Source organism: Pristiophorus japonicus, chromosome X (assembly GCF_044704955.1).
Source record: "Pristiophorus japonicus isolate sPriJap1 chromosome X, sPriJap1.hap1, whole genome shotgun sequence".
Classification (NCBI taxonomy): domain Eukaryota; kingdom Metazoa; phylum Chordata; class Chondrichthyes; family Pristiophoridae; genus Pristiophorus; species Pristiophorus japonicus.
The window spans coordinates 26,764,692-26,783,254 of NC_092010.1; the positions used below are offsets into that span (position 1 = coordinate 26,764,692).

At 49.0% G+C, this 18,563-nt stretch overlaps 1 protein-coding gene and 1 long non-coding RNA gene across 3 annotated transcripts in view; both read right to left on the reverse strand.

Moving 5' to 3' along the window:
- The window catches only part of LOC139240933 (acid-sensing ion channel 1B-like), a 357,576-nt gene that overhangs the window by 275,849 nt on the left and 63,164 nt on the right, over positions 1–18,563 (reverse strand). The gene's annotated exons all lie outside the window — the stretch shown is intronic.
- On the reverse strand, positions 5,552–6,355 carry LOC139240934 (uncharacterized). The gene is made up of 2 exons (XR_011588760.1): positions 6,125–6,355; positions 5,552–5,942 (listed from the first exon to the last, which is right to left on the reverse strand). It is a non-coding gene; the product is annotated as an uncharacterized lncRNA (long non-coding RNA).

Consider the following 18,563-nt stretch of genomic DNA (forward strand, 5'->3'; position numbering starts at 1 on the left):
TCAGCACATCAGCACGGAGAAGGCTGCAGGAAGCCTCAGAAAGTTGAGGCAGCCGTTTCCCGACGACCTCCCCCTTTTGCCGTCGGGAAATGGCTCCTCAATTTCTGAGGCTTCCTGCAAGCCTTCTGTCTCCTTCCCGCCCACCATCTGGAACGGCTTCCTCCCCCCCCCCCCGCTGCGTTCGGTCGGTCGGGCCCGCACTCCCCCCCTCCCCCCCCGCTGCGTTCGGTCGGTCGGGCCCGCACTCCCCCCCTCCCCCCCCCCCCGTGTTCGGTCGCTCGCCCGCCGTCTGGAACGGCTTCCTTTCCCCCCCGCGCGTCCGGTCGGCGGTCGGTTCCCCCCCCCCCCGCGCGTTCGGTCGGTCGGTGCCCTCCCTCCTGACGTCTGGAACGGCTTCCTCCCCCCCCCCCCCCCGCGTTCGGTCGGCGGTCGGTTCCCTCCCTCCCTCCCTTTCCCCCCCCCCCCCGCCCCCCCGCGTTCGGTCGGTTCCCGCCCGCCCGCCGGCCGTCTGGAACGGCTTCCTTTCCCCCCTGCGCGTCCGGTCGGCGGTCGGTTCCCTCCCCCCCCCCCCGCGCGTTCGGTCGGTCGGTGCCCTCCCTCCTGACGTCTGGAACGGCTTCCTCCCCCCCCCCCCCCCCCCCGCGTTCGGTCGGCGGTCGGTTCCCTCCCTCCCTCCCTTTCCCTCCCCCCCCCCCCCCCCCCCCCCGCGTTCGGTCGGTTCCCGCCCGCCCGCCGGCCGTCTGGAACGGCTTCCTTTCCCCCCTGCGCGTCCGGTCGGCGGTCGGTTCCCTCCCTCCCTCCCCCCCCCCCCCGCGTTCGGTCAGCGGTCGGTTCCCTCCCCCCCCCCGCGTTCGGTCAGCGGTCGGTTCCCTCCCCCCCCCCCCGCGTTCGGTCAGCGGTCGGTTCCCTCCCCCCCCCCCCCGCGTTCGGTCAGTTCCCGCCCGCCCGCCGGCCGTCTGGAACGGCTTCCTTTCCCCCCCGCGTTCGGGAACGGCTGCCTCGTTTTGTGAGGCTTGCTGCAGCATTCTCCGTGGCTGAAGCACTTTCACACAGGTAGGAAGATGGTTTATTTAATCTTTTCTTTGCTTATAAATGTTTATTCAGGTTGGATTTATTTGTATAAGTATAAATAAGGATTTATTGTAGAATTTAATGACTTCCCTTCCCCCCACCTCGTTCTGGACACCTAATTTGTAACCTGCGCCTGATTTTTTAATGTGTGGAACAGGTTTTTTCAGTTCTACAAAAATCTTCACTTGCTCCATTCTAAGTTAGTTTGGAGTACGTTCTCACTGTGGAAACTTTGAAATCAGGAGTCAGTGGCTGGACACGCCCCCTTTTGAAGACATTTTTTTTTTCCAAAGTGGAACTGTTCTACCTGACTAGAACGGCAGAAAAAAAAAAGTGGAGAATTGCGATTTCTAAGATAGTCCGTTCTCCACCAGTTGCTCCTAAAAATCAGGCGCAAATCATGTGGAAACTTGGGCCCTATAGGTGGGAGGAGGGTAGAACACAAGTGGGTGGCAGTGCCCACTGATCAACAGAGGTGACCATGTGACTCACATCAACAAGGATCTGCTGGCTGGGGTGGATTTGTGTGCAAATGCTGTGCCCTCTATGCCCTCTGACCATCGTCTCCTCGGGTCCCGTTCACCCATCACCCCTGTGCTCACTGACCGATAATGGCTGCCGGTCCGGCAACACTTGGATTTTTAAATTCTCATCCTTGATTTTAAACCCCTCCATGTCCTCGCCCCTTCCCATCTCTATAACCTCCTCCAGTCCGACAACCCTGATATCTCTGCGCTCCTCCAATTCTGGCCTCTTGCACATCCCTGATTTCAATCGCTCCACCATTGGTGGCCGTGCCTTCAGCTGCCTGGGCCCCAAGCTCTGGAATTTACTCCCTAAACTTCTCCACCTCTCTATCCTCCTTTAAAATGCTCCTTAAAACCTACCCCTTACCTGACCTAATATCCCCTTATGTGGCTCGGTCTCAGATTTCGCCTCGGGATATTATAGGCGCTATATAAATACAAGTTTGTTGTTGTTTCACTAATAATGGGCAACGGTTGCTGTATTTGTAGTGTGATGATGGTGACTCCACTATACTATTCACATCCGTCATGTTGTGGAAAAACTATGAGGTGTTGCTCTTCTTTTGGACAACTCACTGACAGGCAAGACTAAATTTGCCTATTCATTGCGCCGACATAAAACGGCAGGTGTTTCTCTTGATTGCCCCTTGAACAAGTCCTTAACAAGCAAGTTTTTTGAGCTAATTGACTTAGCTGTGGCTCAGTGAGTAGCACTCTCGCCTCTGAATCAGAAGGTTGCGGGTTCAATTCCCACTCGAGACTTGAGCACATAAATCTAGGCTAACAATCCAGAGGAGTGCTGAGGGAGTGCTGCACTGTCGGAGGGGCTGTCTTTTGGATGAGACGTTAAAACAAGGCACCGTCTGCTCTCTCAGGTGGATGTAAAAGATCCATGGCACTATCTCGAAGAAGAGCAGCAGAGTTCTTCCCAGTGTCCTGGACAATATTTATCACTCAAAACAGATTATCTGGTCATTATCACATTGCTGTTTGTGGGAGCTTGCTGTGCACAAATTGGCTGCCATGTTTTCTACATTACAACAGTGACTACACTTCAAAAAAAGTACTTCTTCGGCTGTTAAGTGCTTTGGGACGTCCTGAGGTTGCAAAAGGCGCTAGAGAAATGCAAGGCTTTATTTCAACAAACACATTTTCAGGCAGGAGCAAGAGCGAGCAACAGAAAAATCAAAAGGATGCCATTAACGCTTTCATCTGCGATTGTCTCACTCTTTTATACATGCACACACAAACTTTACTGCAGTGACCCATTATTGTTTACATTCGGCTCCCCTGGGGAGAGCTTGAATACTGAGCTGGCGTTCAGTCTTCTGATTCTGCCTGCCGCAGTGAAGATTTCCCCCCTGTCCCTACGCAGGGAAACCAAGTGCAAAATAAATTTATTTGAGGGCCGAAAATGGAAAGCATTATCCAGGCAATGTGCTCATCGAAGGTGACTGATTCCTTGGGTTTTAATAAAAGGAAAGCAATCAGATTTTGTCAGGCTGGATTCTTGCTCTGTAGTGTGGCAACATGACAGGCCATAAGTAGAGTCGTTTGGTCATCTGCACAACACGGCAAGTCAGGCTAGGTAACTGCTGTGATAACACAACAGTTGTCTGGCGAAAATCCTCGCTCTTTGCACAACAAGGCTTAGTTTTTGTTGGATAACGCTCCTGTGAAGCGCCTTGGGACATTTGAATACGTTTTTTTTTTTAAATTCGTTCCTGGGATGTGGGCGTCGCTGGCAAGGCCAGCATTTATTGCCCATCCCTAATTGTCCTTGAAAAGGTGGTGGTGAGCCACCATTTCAGAGGGGCAGTTAAGAGTCAACCACATTGCAGTGGGTCTGGAGTCACATATCAGCCAGACCGGGCAAGGAAGGCAGATTTCTTTCCCTAAAAGGGCATTAGTGAACCAGATGGGTCATTACAACAATCCTGTAGTTTCATGGTCACCATAAATTCTCCAGCTGCTGTGGTAGGAGTTGAACTCACGTCTCTAGATAATTAGTCCAGACTTCTGAATTACTAGTCCGGTAACATAACCACTATGCTACCTTACTTCGACCCTGGACGTCGAAGGCACTATATAAACACAAGCTGCTGCTGTTGCTGTTTAAAGTAAGATTTCCCGACAGTCTGCTCCCCAATAACGCCAGTTAAACTACTGACCTCGCAGACCCACTGATGGCCATTACAGCAGCAGCAACGGCACGTTGCAACCTCACCGGTAAATACCTGGCCATGCTGGTGTATTGGGAATGGCAGGAAGAACAAAAGAACAAACTTGCATTTCTACAGCGCCCATCGCGACCCCAGGACATTATAAGCACTGCACAGCCGATGAAGTACTTTTGGAAGTGCAGCCGCTGTTTTAATGCAGGATGAAATTACCATTCTGTCCAAAATGCCATCAAAACGGAAGCCTGGAAATGACTATAGGTGGTATCAGCAAACAAACTTCAGCATATTAGCATAATGTTCCTTTATCTGTCATTTCAGCGAAGGAGTTAACAATTAAAATAAGCGGGTTAATGGCTCTGCTAAAATGGCAAAGGGATGTTGCAAAAATGCAAAAAGCATTCGTTTGCTAATATCACCCACAGTCGTTAAGGATAGCAGCTTCCCAAAATTGTTTCTGCACCATCTCAGTCCCATTGCCTGTGGGCGTGAGACCGCTGCACAGTGCGAGAGAATGCAACAGGCAGCACTGGAGTCGTGAAATTGTGACGGGATTGGACAGGTTAGAGGCAGGAAGAATGTTCTCGATGTTGGGGAAATCCAGAACCAGGCTTCACAGTCTAAGGATAAGGGGTAAGCCATTTAGGACCGAGATGAGGAGAAACTTCTTCACTCAGAGAATTGTGAACCTGTGGAATTCTCTACCACAGAAAGTTGTTGAGGCCAGTTCGTTAGATATATTCAAAAGGGAGTTAGATGTGGCCCTTACGGCTAAAGGGATCAAGGGGTATGGAAAGAAGGCAGGAATGGGGTACTGAAGTTGCATGATCAGCCATGATCTTATTGAATGGCGGTGCAGGCTCGAAGGGCCGAATGGCCTACTGCTGCACTATGTTCCATGTTTCTATGTTTCTGTGTGGGAACCTGGAGGACGGGAGCGCGCTTCGCAGCACGGGAAGAGAAGGCCTCCCCACCGGAATCCCACGCTCCTCCGGGACTACCAGGTAAATTCGGAAAAATTCTCCGGTCGGAGGCGTTCATCCGAAAGAAGCCTCTGACCGGAATTTCAAGGCTAATCGCACAACCATTGGTGGCTGTGCCTTCTGCTGTCTCGGCCCCAAGTTCTGGAACTCCCTGCCTAAACCTCTCCACCTCTCTCTCCTCCTTAAAGACACTCCCTGAAACCTACCTCTTTCCACAAGCTTTTGGTCATCTGTTCCAATGTCTCCTTACGTGGCTCGATGTCACATTTTTGCTGAAGCCCTCATCCATGCCTTTGTTACCTCGAGACTTGACTATTCCAACTTACTCTTCCTGGCTGGCCTCCCACATTCTACCCTACGTCAATGAGAGGTGATCCAAAACTCGGCTGCCCATGTCCTAACTTGCACCAAGTCCCGCTCACCCACCACCCCTGTGCTCGCGGACCTAAATTGGCTCCCGGTTAAACAACCCCTCGATTTCAAAATTCTCATCCTTGTTTTCAAATCCCTCCATGGCCTCACCCCACCCTATCTCTGTAATCTCCTTCAAATGACCACGCATGCGATGTTTTTCCGAATTGAAAAGCCAGCGAGCCGAGCTGTGCAGGAGGTGCAGACAGGCTTGCGGCCGCCCAGCTTAAAGGGAACATTGCTTGGGATGCTTCACTACGTTAAAGGCACTATATAAATATAAGTTGGTGTTGTCAATAAGTAGAACTTGTCGCAATTTTTCTAAACTCGAGCAAGTCTCGTGGTCAAGACACAAGACACTGAAGTAGAAACAATGGGCTTCAATATTACAAGTTTGGTTTATTTATTTTACAAAATTCTAGACAACCTACTGGAAAATCTGACCTTGCAGGCCAAAGTCAGATGGGGGGGCGGGGGGGGAAAGAGAAGGGGGAAGGCATCCGAATAACGGTTTGACTGAGTTAAGTTGCAATGGGGAGAGACTTTCGCCTTCATTTTCGGCGGTTTTCTCAACATTTTTGGAAGAGAAACCGCCCGGCGAAAGTTTCCCTCTTGCTTTTTAAATCGAACCGCCCACATTTCGAAAAGACCGCCAGGGAGCAAACCAACGTGCACCACCGAGAAAAGCGCCAGGATCGAAGTTTGGCCTCAACGGGGATGCATACACGCCGCCGAGGAAACTGCCTGAAACAAGGCAGTAGGCGAGTATCCTGCAAAAAAAGGCAAATTAAAGGGTTTTTTATTATTATTTTTAAAATTCTAAATCGGTGATTACCTTTAAAACTATCTTGAGAATGTTTAACTTTTTTTTCTAAAAGTGAAAAAATAGATTTTGAGTTTTCCCCCCTCCCTAGGCCCAACCGCAGCCTCGGACTAAATTTTAAATACGTACCGTCCATTCCGGTAAGAACCGCCCATTTTCCCTAGTTTCAGCTTGAAACGCCGAGAAACCGTCAAGAATTTTGGTACAAGATCCATTTGCTCGCCGGGCGGTATTTCTGACCTTATTAATGGAAATTTTCATCAACGTTAATTGCAGAACCTTAGTGGTGTTTCTGGGCGACAATCGGGTGGTGAGGGGCTTTGGCGAAAGTCTAGCTCAATGAGAGGGAGTCTTCTGTTCTGCAATGGTCCCAAACCGATCACGCAGAATAGCTGCAGAGCCATCTCCTGGCTGATTGAAGCAGTGCAAGCAATGCTCCAAGAGAAAGTGATGCAGTGGGCTTTTACCCTTTGGTATGTAGCTGTGAAGTATTTTAATTATCCCTCAGGCAAATGGAATCAGAGAATGATACAGCACAGGAGGCCGCCATTTGGCCCATTGTGCCTGTGCCGGCTCTTTGAAAGAGCTATCCAGTTAGTCCCACTCCCCTGCTCTTTCCACATAGCCCTGCAAATCTTTCCGCATCAATTATTTATGCAGTTCCTTTTTGAAAGTTACTTTCGATTCTACTTCAGTTACTATTGAATCAGGAATCCAAATCACAACAACTCGCTGTGTCATTTTTTTCCCTCATGACGCCTCTGGTTCTTTTGCCAATTATCTTAAATCTGTGTCCTCTGGTTACCAACCCACCTGCCACTGGAAACAAACAGTTTCTCCTTATTTATTCTATCGGAACCCCTCATAGCAGATAGGCCTGGAGTTTCCGCTCAATTGCATGGTTTTTTTTTCCAGCGCAATAGCTCATTAAAATCCAAGCGCTAATTACATTCAGCGCAACTAGAGTTTCCATCATCTTTTGTGGGAGTTTAAAAAACATGGTGCTAGAAGCTGGCCTGCCCACAAAATTGCCCACGCCCCCCAGAATGAAGTAATCACCATTGGGAGTTTCTGCTCACTGCACTCGTTCATGCGCCCTGGAGGAGGCTCTAAAAGTTAAGCTGGTTCTTTTGGGAGCAAGGACACCAACAGGCACGATTTAAAAGCTTTTTAATTTTTTTTTATTTTACTAAGAAACTAATTACTAGGAATATACAAACAGGAGGAGGCCATTCTGCCCCTCAAGCCTGTTACCATAGGAACAGGAGGAGGCCATTCAGCCCCTCGAGCCTGTTCCGTCATTCAGTGAGATCAGGGCTAATTTGCGACCTAACTCCATCTACCACCTTTGGCCCATATCCCTTAATACCTTTGGTTAACAAAAATCTATGAATCTCAGATTTAAAGTTAACAATTGACCTGGCATCAATTGTCGTTTATGGAAGAGAGTTCCAAACTCCTACCACCCTTTGTGTGTAGAAATGTTTCCTAATTTCACTCCTGAAAGATCTAGCTCTAATTTTTAGACTATGCTCCCTAGTCCTAGAATCCCCAACCAGCGGAAATACTTTCTCTGCTGTACCCCAATATAACTAGGAAATGATTCTGTATATTTTTTTTAAGCTACTTTCAGTCATTTAAAATCGGATTGTCACTGCAATTAAAATGCTTATTTTTTGTGATAAACCCACTTTCAGCTGTATTAATCAAACGTTACTGCTTAAATATATCATGGAATATTTCTTGAAGCAAGAATTTTTAAACATAAAAAACGTTTTAAAAAGCTGCCCGATTGAGATCGGTGGAATGAATGTGAGTGGAAACTCAAGAGAGAGAACAAAACACTCTCAAATTTGTGTCTGAATCGGAATCCAAAGCAGAAACTCTACCCTGCATTTTAAAGAAGCACAAGACAATTTTCAAAACTACCCGTTAACAATAACTTGTATTTATATAGCGCCTTTAACATAGTGAAACGTCCCAAGGCACATGACAGGAGTATTATGTGATAGAAATCTGACACCGAGCCACATAAGTAGAAATTAGCACAGGAAAAGCTTGGTCAAAGAGGTAGGTTTTAAAGGAGTGTCTTGAAGGAGGAAAGAGGTGGAGAGGTTTAGGGAGGGAGTTCCAGAGCTTAGGGTCCAAGTAACAGAAGGCACGGCCACCGATGGTTGAGCGATTATAATCAGGGATGCTCAAGAGGGCAGAATTAGAGGAGCGCAGATATCTCAGGGGGGTTGTGGGGCTGGAGGAGATTACAGAGATGGGGAGGGGCGAGGCCGTGGGGGAGATGTTAAAACTGACTGCTGAGTTATTCACCTCCCCTTGTCGTCCTTAGCGCAGAGTTTATAAAAAAAAAAATTCACAGGATGTGGGCATCACTGGCAAGGCCAGCATTTATTGCCCATTCCCAATTGCCCTCGAGTGGCTTGTTTCGCCATTTCAGAGGGCAGGCAAGAGCCGACCACATCTGGAGTCACATATTGGCCAGACCGGGTAAGGATGGCAGATTTCCTTCCCTAAAGGGCATTAGTGAACCAGATGGATTTTACGACATTACTAATACGAGCTTTTTATTCCAGATTTATTTCATTAACTGAATTTAAATTCCCCAGCTGTGGTGGCAGGATTTGAACTCGCATCCCCAGATCATTTGTCCAGGTCTCTGGATTACTAGTCCAGTAACATAACCACTTTATTACCGCGCCCGCTGCTGTCACAGTGACCTAATCGATCTTTTTGTTTTTATTCGTGGGCATCGCTGCCATTTATTGCCCATCCCTAACAGTCCTCGAGAAGGTGGTGGTGAGCCGCCTTGGTGCTCCCACAGTGCTGTTAGGGAGGGAGTTCCAGGATTTTGACCCAGCAACGATGAAGGAACGGCGATGTATTTCCAAGTCAGGATGGTGTGTGACTTGGAGGGGAACGTGGAGGTGATGTTCCCATGCACCTGCTGCCCTTGTCCTTCTAGGCGATAGAACTCACGGGTTTGGGAGGTGCTGCCGAAGAAGCCTTGGCGAGTTGCTGCAGTGCATCTTGTAGATGGTACACACTGCAGCCACGGTGCGCCAGTGGTAGAGGGAGGGAATATTGAAGGTGGTGGATGGGGTGCCGATCAAGCGGGTTGCTTTGTCCTTGAGTGTCCGAGCTTCGAGTGTTGTTAGAGCTGCACTCATCCAGGCATGTGGAGAGTATTCCATCACACTCCTGACTAGTGCCTTGTAGATGGTGGAAAGGCTTTGGGGAATCAGGAGGTGAGACACTCGCTGCAGAATACCCAGCCTCTGACCTGCTCTTGTTGCCAGTATTTATGTGGCTGGTCCAGTTAAGTTTCTGGTCAATGGTGACCTCCAGGATGTTGATGGTGGGGGATTCGGCAATGGTAATGCTGCTGAATGTCAAGGGGCGGTGGTTAGACTCTCGCTTGTTGGAGATAGTCATTGCCTGGCACATGTGTGGCACGAATATTACTTGCCACTTATCAGCACAGGCCTGAATGTCGTCCAGGTCTTGCTGCATGCGGGCATGGACTGCTTAATTTTCTGAGGAGTTGCAAATGGAACTGAACACTGTGCAGTCATCAGCGGACATCCCCACTTCTGACCTTATGATGGAGGGAAGGTCATTGATGAAGCAGCTGAAGATGGTTGGGCTTAGGACACTGCCCTGAGGAACTCCCGTAGTGGTGATGTCCTGGGGCTGGGATGATTGACCTCCAACAACCACAACCATCTCCTTTGTACTAGGTATGACTCCAGCCAGTGGAGAGTTTTCACCCTGATTCCCATTGACTTCATTTTTACTAGGGCCCCTTGATGTCACACTCGGTCAAATGTTGACTTGATGTCAAGGGCAGTCACTCTCACCTCACCTCTGGAATTTAGCTCTTTTGTCCATGTTTGGACCAAGGCTGTTATGAAGCTGGAGCCGAGCGGAACCCAAAGTGAGCATCGGTATTGAGTATGTGCTGTTTGATAGCACTGTCGACGACCCCTTCCATCACTTTGCTGATGGGGCGGTAATTGGCCAGATTGGATTTGTCCTGCTTTTTGTGGACAGGACATACCTGGGCACTTTTCAACATTGTCGGGTAGATGCCAGTGTTGTAGCTGTACTGGAACAGCTTGGCTAGAGATACGGCTAGTTCTGGAGCACAAGTCCTCAGCACGACAGCTGGGATGTTGTCGGGGCCCATAGCCTTTGCTGTATCCAATGCACTTAGCCATTTCTTGATATCACGTGGAGTGAATCGAATTGGCTGAAGACTGGTTTCTGAAATGGTGGGGACCTCAGGAGGAGGCCAATATGGATAATCGGCAGTTGGCGAGAGGTGGGAGCAGCGTCGGAGCGGCCTATAAAAGGCCCAGCGGGAGCTCGAGAGTCAGCAGCAGTTGGCGAGAGGTGGGAGCAGCATCGGAGCGGCCTATAAAAGGCGACCGGTGCAGCTACAGCGGGAGAGAAAGCAAAATAGAAGTATAAAGGAATCAAAAGGTGACGTCACAGCCAATGGGGTAAGTGATTGGTGAGCAGCTTTTCTTTTTCTTTTTTATATCAGTAAGTGAACTGTAACATTGTTATTACCAATTTAAGGGTATCTAAGGGTTAAGGCATGGCAGGAGAGCTCGGTCACGTGATATGCTCCTCCTGTACCATGTGGGAACTCAGGGACACTTCCGATGTCGATGACGACTACTCAATACCGAATGATACTTAAGGGGTTGACTGTGGATGGGCAATAGCAGACATTTAGAGACTGCATGGATGAATTACAACAATTGTACATTCCTGTCTGGCGTAAAAATAAAAAAGGGAAGGTGGCTCAACCGTGGCTATCTAGGGAAATCAGGGATAGTATTAAAGCCAAGGAAGTGGCATACAAATTGGCCAGAAATAGCAGCAAACCTGGGGACTGGGAGAAATTTAGAACTCAGCAGAGGAGGACAAAGGGTTTGATTAGGACAGGGAAAATGGAGTACGAGAAGAAGCTTGCAGGGAACATTAAGGCGGATTGCAAAAGTTTCTATAGGTATGTAAAGAGAAAAAGGTTAGTAAAGACAAACGTAGGTCCCCTGCAGTCAGAATCAGGGGAAGTCATAACGGGGAACAAAGAAATGGCAGACCAATTGAACAAGTACTTTGGTTCAGTATTCACTAAGGAGGACACAAACAACCTTCCGGATATAAAAGGGGTCAGAGGGTCTAGTAGGGAGGAGGAACTGAGGGAAATCTTTATTAGTCGGGAAATTATGTTGGGGAAATTGATGGGATTGAAGGCCGATAAATCCCCAGGGCCTGATGGACTGCATCCCAGAGTACTTAAGGAGGTGGCCTTGGAAATAGCGGATGCATTGACAGTCATTTTCCAACATTCCATTGACCCTGGATCAGTTCCTATCGAGTGGAGGGTAGCCAATGTAACCCCACTTTTTAAAAAAGGAGGGAGAGAGAAAACAGAGAATTATAGACCGATCAGCCTGACCTCAGTAGTGGGTAAAATGATGGAATCAATTATTAAGGATGTCATAGCAGCGCATTTGGAAAATGGTGACATGATAGGTCCAAGTCAGCATGGATTTGTGAAGGGGAAATCATGCTTGACAAATCTTCTGGAATTTTTTGAGGAAGTTTCCAGTAAAGTGGACAAAGGAGAACCAGTTGATGTGGTATATTTGGACTTTCAGAAGGCTTTCAACAAGGTCCCACACAAGAGATTAATGTGCAAAGTTAAAGCACATGGGATTGGGGGTAGTGTGCTGACGTGGATTGAGAACTGGTTGTCAGACAGGAAGCAAAGAGTAGGAGTAAATGGGTACTTTTCAGAATGGCAGGCAGTGACTAGTGGGGTACCGCAAGGTTCTGTGCTGGGGCCCCAGCTGTTTACATTGTACATTAATGATTTAGACGAGGGGATTAAATGTAGTATCTCCAAATTTGCGGATGACACTAAGTTCGGTGGCAGTGTGAGCTGCGAGGAGGATGCTATGAGGCTGCAGAGTGACTTGGATAGGTTAGGTGAGTGGGCAAATGCATGGCAGATGAAGTATAATGTGGATAAATGTGAGGTTATCCACTTTGGTGGTAAAAACAGAGAGACAGACTATTATCTGAATGGTGACAGATTAGGAAAGGGGAAGGTGCAACGAGACCTGGGTGTCATGGTACATCAGTCATTGAAGGTTGGCATGCAGGTACAGCAAGCGGTTAAGAAAGCAAATGGCATGTTCGCCTTCATAGCGAGGGGATTTGAGTACAGGGGCAGGGAGGTGTTGCTACAGTTGTACAGGGCCTTGGTGAGGCCACACCTGGAGTATTGTGTACAATTTTGGTCTCCTAACTTGAGGAAGGACATTCTTGCTATTGAGGGAGTGCAGCGAAGATTCACCAGACTGATTCCCGGGATGGTGGGACTGACCTATTAAGAAAGACTGGATCAACTGGGCTTGTATTCACTGGAGTTCAGAAGAATGAGAGGGGACCTCATAGAAACATTTAAAATTCTGACGGGTTTAGACAGGTTAGATGCAGGAAGAATGTTCCCAATGTTGGGGAAGTCCAGAACCAGGGGTCACAGTCTAAGGATAAGGGGTAAGCCATTTAGGACCGAGATGAGGAGAGACTTCTTCACCCAGAGAGTGGTGAACCTGTGGAATTCTCTGCCACAGAAAGTGGTTGGGGCCAATTCACTAAATACATTCAAAAGGGAGTTAGATGAAGTCCTTACTACTCGGGGGGGATCAAGGGGTATGGCGAGAAAGCAGGAAGGGGGTACTGAAGTTTCATGTTCAGCCATGAACTCATTGAATGGCGGTGCAGGCTAGAAGTGCTGAATGGCCTGCTCCTGCACCTATTTTCTATGTTTCTATGTTTCTAATCCACTCGGCATTTCTGGCTCGATTTGAAATCCAGGACAAACTGTATAAATGAGGATTATTTTTCACTGAAAAATGTGCGGATGTAGATTTTAAAAAAAAGACAGAACAGCCCTGAGTGGAGCCAGGAGAAGGTTTCTCTGACAGGAGATTGAAAAGCTTATTTTAGGAGTGCCAGTGCCAATTTTCGAGCACACGCAACGCCTTGCAGGAACAGGCAGCTTTAACCCAGCGGTAGATTCATAGAGCCACATTTTCATCAGCTCGACATTGGTCAGGGAATTGCAGTGGATTGAAAATAAATACTTGCATTTATATTGCGCCTTTCACAACCTCAGAACATCCCAAAGCACTTTACAGCCAATGAAGTACTTTTTAAAAAAAAGTGCAGTCACTGTTGTAATGTAGGAAACGCAGCACCCATTTTGTGCACAGCAAGCTCCCACAAACAGCAATGTGATAATGACCAGATAATCGGTTTTTAGTTATGTTGATTGAGGGATAAATATTGGCCAGGACACCAGGGATAACTCCCTTGCTTGTCTTAGATAATGTTCATATAATGTTCACCTCGAATAGTACTATGGGATCTTTTACATCTACCCGAGAGAGCAAATGTGGCCTCGGTTTAACGTCTCATCTGAAAGACAGCACCTCCGACAGTGCAGCGCTCCCTCAGCACTGCATTGGAGTGTCAGCCTAGATTTATGTGCTCAAATCTCTGGAGTGGGACTTGAACTCAGAGGTGAGTGCGCTACCCACTGAGCCACAGCTGACACCAGTTTTGCATCGGACTGGAGTTATACTCCACAGGAGCACCAAGGTCAAGTGGTCAATGATGGCTCGAGCTCATTCCAGTCCCATTGAGACTTGACTTGTTCTGCTCCACACTTTAGTGGATGCCCCCTGCCCCCCTAAAAATGCTTCACATCGATGAGAATGAAGCAATATAACTGCAGCTCAAGACTGATACATGATACATCAGCAAACGTTTCAAAAATTTGTCAATACAGTACCAATTTAAAATTTAAAAAAAGGTACCACTCACAAACCAGTCGCTGGGGTTGCAATACACAACACAACCCACTAGGTGGCAGGAACTGTTCTTCCTCAGTCCTCTGGAAGCAGGAATGTTTGACAACAGTGTTACCTGCTGGTAGGGTTGGGCAGTTACAACCTTAATTGACAACAATTGACTGACCAAGGATTTCAACACCAGAAACAATGCTAAAAGAGAGTGCAAAGTTGCAAGGTTTTAAAAAAAAATCTCTAAACTGGAACAAATTTCTGGTACGTTACGAAAAAATGGGCTTACAATAGGACTTAACACCTGTTAGGTAGCAATGGGCCATCAGTATCCCAAACAGGAGATTGCAGGAGTAAGCTAAACAACAACAACAACTTGTATTTATATAGCACCTTTAACGTAGTAAAACGTCCCACGGCGACTCACGGGAACGCTATCAGACAAAATTTGATACTGAGCTGCATAAGTAGAAATTAGTGCAGATGATCAAAGAGGTAGGTTTTAAGGAGCGTCTTGAAGGAGGAAAGAGAGGTAGAGGGGTGGAGAGGTCTGGCAGGGAGTTCCAGAGCTTGGGGCCTAGGCAACAGAAGGCACGGCCACCAATGGTGGAGCGATTATAATCAGGGATGCTCAAAAGGGCAGAATTAGAGGAGTGCAGATATCCTCAGGGGGGTTGTGGGGCTGGAGGAGATTACAGAGATAGGGAGGGGCGAGGCCATGGAGGGATTTGAAAATAAGGATGAGAATTTTGAAATCAAGACTCAGGCAGAGACCGCATTAATGATTCGTGTCTTTATAGATAACATACGGTCAGTGTGATCTCCTGGACTGGGTTTGATCGCCTGAGGGGGTTGGAGAGGAATTTTTCGCCCGAGGAATCTTATATTTTTTTCCCCACGTATTGGCCCTGGGATTTTTGCCTCTCCCAGGAGATTACATGGTGGTGGGGGAGGGAAGTGTCCAGTCCTGATGCTCCGGCCATTGTGGTGTGGGGCAGGCTTGATGGACCAACTGGTCTTTTTCTTCCCGTCAATCTCGTAGGTTTGGATATAGCCTAGATAAGGGTCAAGGCACACAGTGAAGGTTGAACAGAATCGGGCACCAGGGTTGGGTTTTAAAGTGGGTTATAGGCGGGAGGAACAGTTGAGGGAGGTCTTGGGAAGCCAGTGAGTTCGAGGAGGAGAAGGAGCGATGTGACTTGATTTCAATACGCTGAGAAACCAGGGAGGAGAAGGATCCCGTAGGGTGGTGTATTTGAGAGGGAGAGAGGAGATTCCGTGGAGTGTTAACCATCGTGGTATCAATTTAAACGAGGTGGTTATGTCATGTCTTTAATACTCTTATGAATGATTCCACGAGGTCTCGTATTGCACTTGATCTGTTGTGAACTCAGTCCCATTTATTGTAACCCCAGAGCGAGGCATAAACATGGTGGGCAGCCTTTTATACTGGGCCCTGCACATCTATGCAGGGGATCCTCAGGTCTCCCACTGCAGTGCCCTCTGGTGGCACACCTTATGTGACTATACAGTTAATATACATGGTCTACATACATGACCGTGGTCATTAAACCTACACTGACACTCAGGTTAAACAGAATGCTAGCTTTGTGTTTTCTAAACGTTTGCCCCATCCTCTCCCGAGGGCACTGACTCCTGTTGGAGTACGGGGTCCATGTGTGTGGACAACCCTCTGGCACCTTGTGCACGCGTCCATTCTTCATGCGCAAGGTCGGACAGGGAGTGTTGTCAGATAATTCCCCTCTGGGCATCGCCACATCCAGGCCTTCGCCCACCCTGTCCTCTCTCCACATTCACACATGAGCACTGTGTGGCGGGGGCTCAGTGTACAGTGATCAGGTTGCCGGACTGATTTGCTTCCCCACACCCCTACCCCCAGCTACATCCTCCCACACCCTGAGGAACTGAGCTAAATTGCCGGAGCCTATTTACTGCCCTGATGACTTTGCACAGAGCGACAGATTAAACCTGGGATTCGCCCTGGTCCATATGATTCAGTACCATATGGGGAGGGCCTTCACCAACTGAGCCACCGGGGCACCATCAACCATGCCGGAAAGTCTTCAATCAACAGCTTTACACTCTTCATTTCATGGACACCTCTTTGCTTCATGAAATACTTTAGGGGCTTCATGAGGTAGATGCAGGGAGGATGTTTCCCCTGGTTGGAGAGTCTAGAACCAGGTGTCACAGTCTCAGAATAAGCGGTTAGCCATTTAGGACTGAGATGAGGAGAAATTTCTTCACTCAGAAGGTGGTGAATCTTTGGAATTCTCTACCCCAAAGGGTATGGAGTATATTCAAGACAGCGATCAATAGATTTTCAGACTCAAAGGATATGGGGATAGTGCAGGAAAGTGGTGTTGAGGTAGATGATTAGGCATGATCTTACTGAATGGTGGAGCAGGCTCGAGGGGCCGAATGGCCTAATCCTGCTCCTATTTATGTTCTTATGCAGTTTATTTTGATATATGTTGTCATCTTATCAAATCAATTCGAGCCACTTAACTGCATTCTGTGCAAATAAAGGATGTCTTCAATTACTACAAAAAGTGGGCTCCAGAGGAAATTATTTCATGAACTAAACAGGAATCAAAATAGAGGCAAGCAGGGAGGACATCAAAACCGCTGTTGCTGATCACTTGAGAAGATGGCCATTTTTCCTCATTTACAGTAGCTGACTTGAAAATTTTCTGAAATGTGGCCTGTGCTGTGTGATAAAATGTGAGCCGAAGCCTCAACGACTTTCCCCGAAGCAAAGGAACTGGAGCAGTGCGTACGGTTTCTCACTGTTCCAGATAAGACCCATCCCTAAGCTTCCACAACTCTGACAACTGAAGGAATGCTGAACGCTCGCACCCTGAAGCAGCTCCAGAAGTGAACAGTTTCACGCAAATATTTGTTTGATCAAAAAACGTCTGCTTTTCATCTCCCCCTCGGCATCCAATAAGTAACGTTGCCTTCTCGATTAATCTGCCTGGCTTCTTTCCTCTTTGAAAGCAAACTCTCAGATTTGTTGCTTTCACTTCAAAATTAATCTCAGATGGCCATGATCGCAGCCGTCTAATCCTCTCTCCAATCTCCCCCAGTCTCACCCCCCCCCCCTCTCTCCAATCTCCCCCAGACCCTAGTCCCCCTCCCTCTCTCCAATCTCCCCACCTCAAATCTCCCCCAATCCCCCCACCTCTCAAATCTCCCCCAGTCCCCCCCCTCCAATCTCCCCCAGACCCCCCTCCCTCTCTCCAATCTCCCCCACCTCTCAAATCTCCCCCAGAACCCCCCTCTCTCTCCAATCTCCCCCAGTCCCCCCCCTCTCCAATCTCCCCCAGAGCCCCCCTACTCCAATCTCCCCCAAACCACCCCCCCTCTCCAATCTCCCCCAGACCCCCCCTCTCCAATCTCCCCCAGACCGCCCCTTCTCTCTCTCCAATCTTCCCCAGAACCCCCCCTCTCTCTCCAATCTTCCCCAGACCCCCCCCTCTCTCTCCAATCTTCCCCAGACCCCCCCCTCTCTCTCCAATCTTCCCCAGACCCCTCCCTCTCCAATCTCCCCCAGTCCCCCCCCCTCTCCAATCTCCCCCAGTCCCCCCCCCCTCCAATCTCCGAGCTCCCCCTCTCTCCAATCTCCCCCAGAGCACCCCCCCCTCTCTTCAATCTCCCCCTGACCCCCCAGTCCCCCCCCAACTCTCTCTCCAATCTCCCCCTGACCCCCCACACTCTCTCCAATCCCCCCTCTCTCTCCAATCTCCCCCAGTCCCCCCATTTCTCCCTCCCTCTCTCCAATCTCCCCCAGTCCCCCCCCTCTCCAATCTCCCCCAGTCCCCCCCCCTCCAATCTCCGAGCTCCCCCTCTCTCCAATCTCCCCCAGAGCACCCCCCCCTCTCTCCAAATCTCCCCCTGACCCCCCAGTCCCCCCCCCAACTCTCTCTCCAATCTCCCCCTGACCCCCCACACTCTCTCCAATCCCCCCTCTCTCTCCAATCTCCCCCAGTCCCCCCATTTCTCCCTCCCTCTCTCCAATCTCCCCCAGTCCCCCCCCTCTCCAATCTCCCCCAGTCCCCCCCCCTCCAATCTCCGAGCTCCCCCTCTCTCCAATCTCCCCCAGAGCACCCCCCCCTCTCTCCAAATCTCCCCCTGACCCCCCAGTCCCCCCCCCAACTCTCTCTCCAATCTCCCCCTGACCCCCCAGTCCCCCCCCACTCTCTCCAATCCCCCCCTCTCTCTCCAATCTCCCCCAGTCCCCCCATTTCTCCCTCCCTCTCTCTCTCCAATCTCGCCCAGTACCCCCCCTCTCTCCAATCTTCCCCCGTCCCACCCCCCTCTCTCGCCAATCTCCCAAATTCCCCCCTGCTCTCTCGCTCCAAGCTTCCCCAGTCCCCCCACCCTCGCTCCAATCCTCCTTAAAACCACTTTAACCAAGATTTTGGTCACCTGGCCTCTTGCTCGGCTTCGAGAAGGCTTGGCTTCGATGGGTAGAATAGCCATTTCCCATCCCTGACTTTCCTCATGTCTGAACTCAGTTGGACTTCCCGTTACACGAGCAGATTAGTATTAATGAATGGGGAGCAATTGGAGTGTTCATTAACTTCCTGGCTGACTGTGCATAATTAGGAAGCATTAATCAATCTGCTTTCCATTAATACTACAAT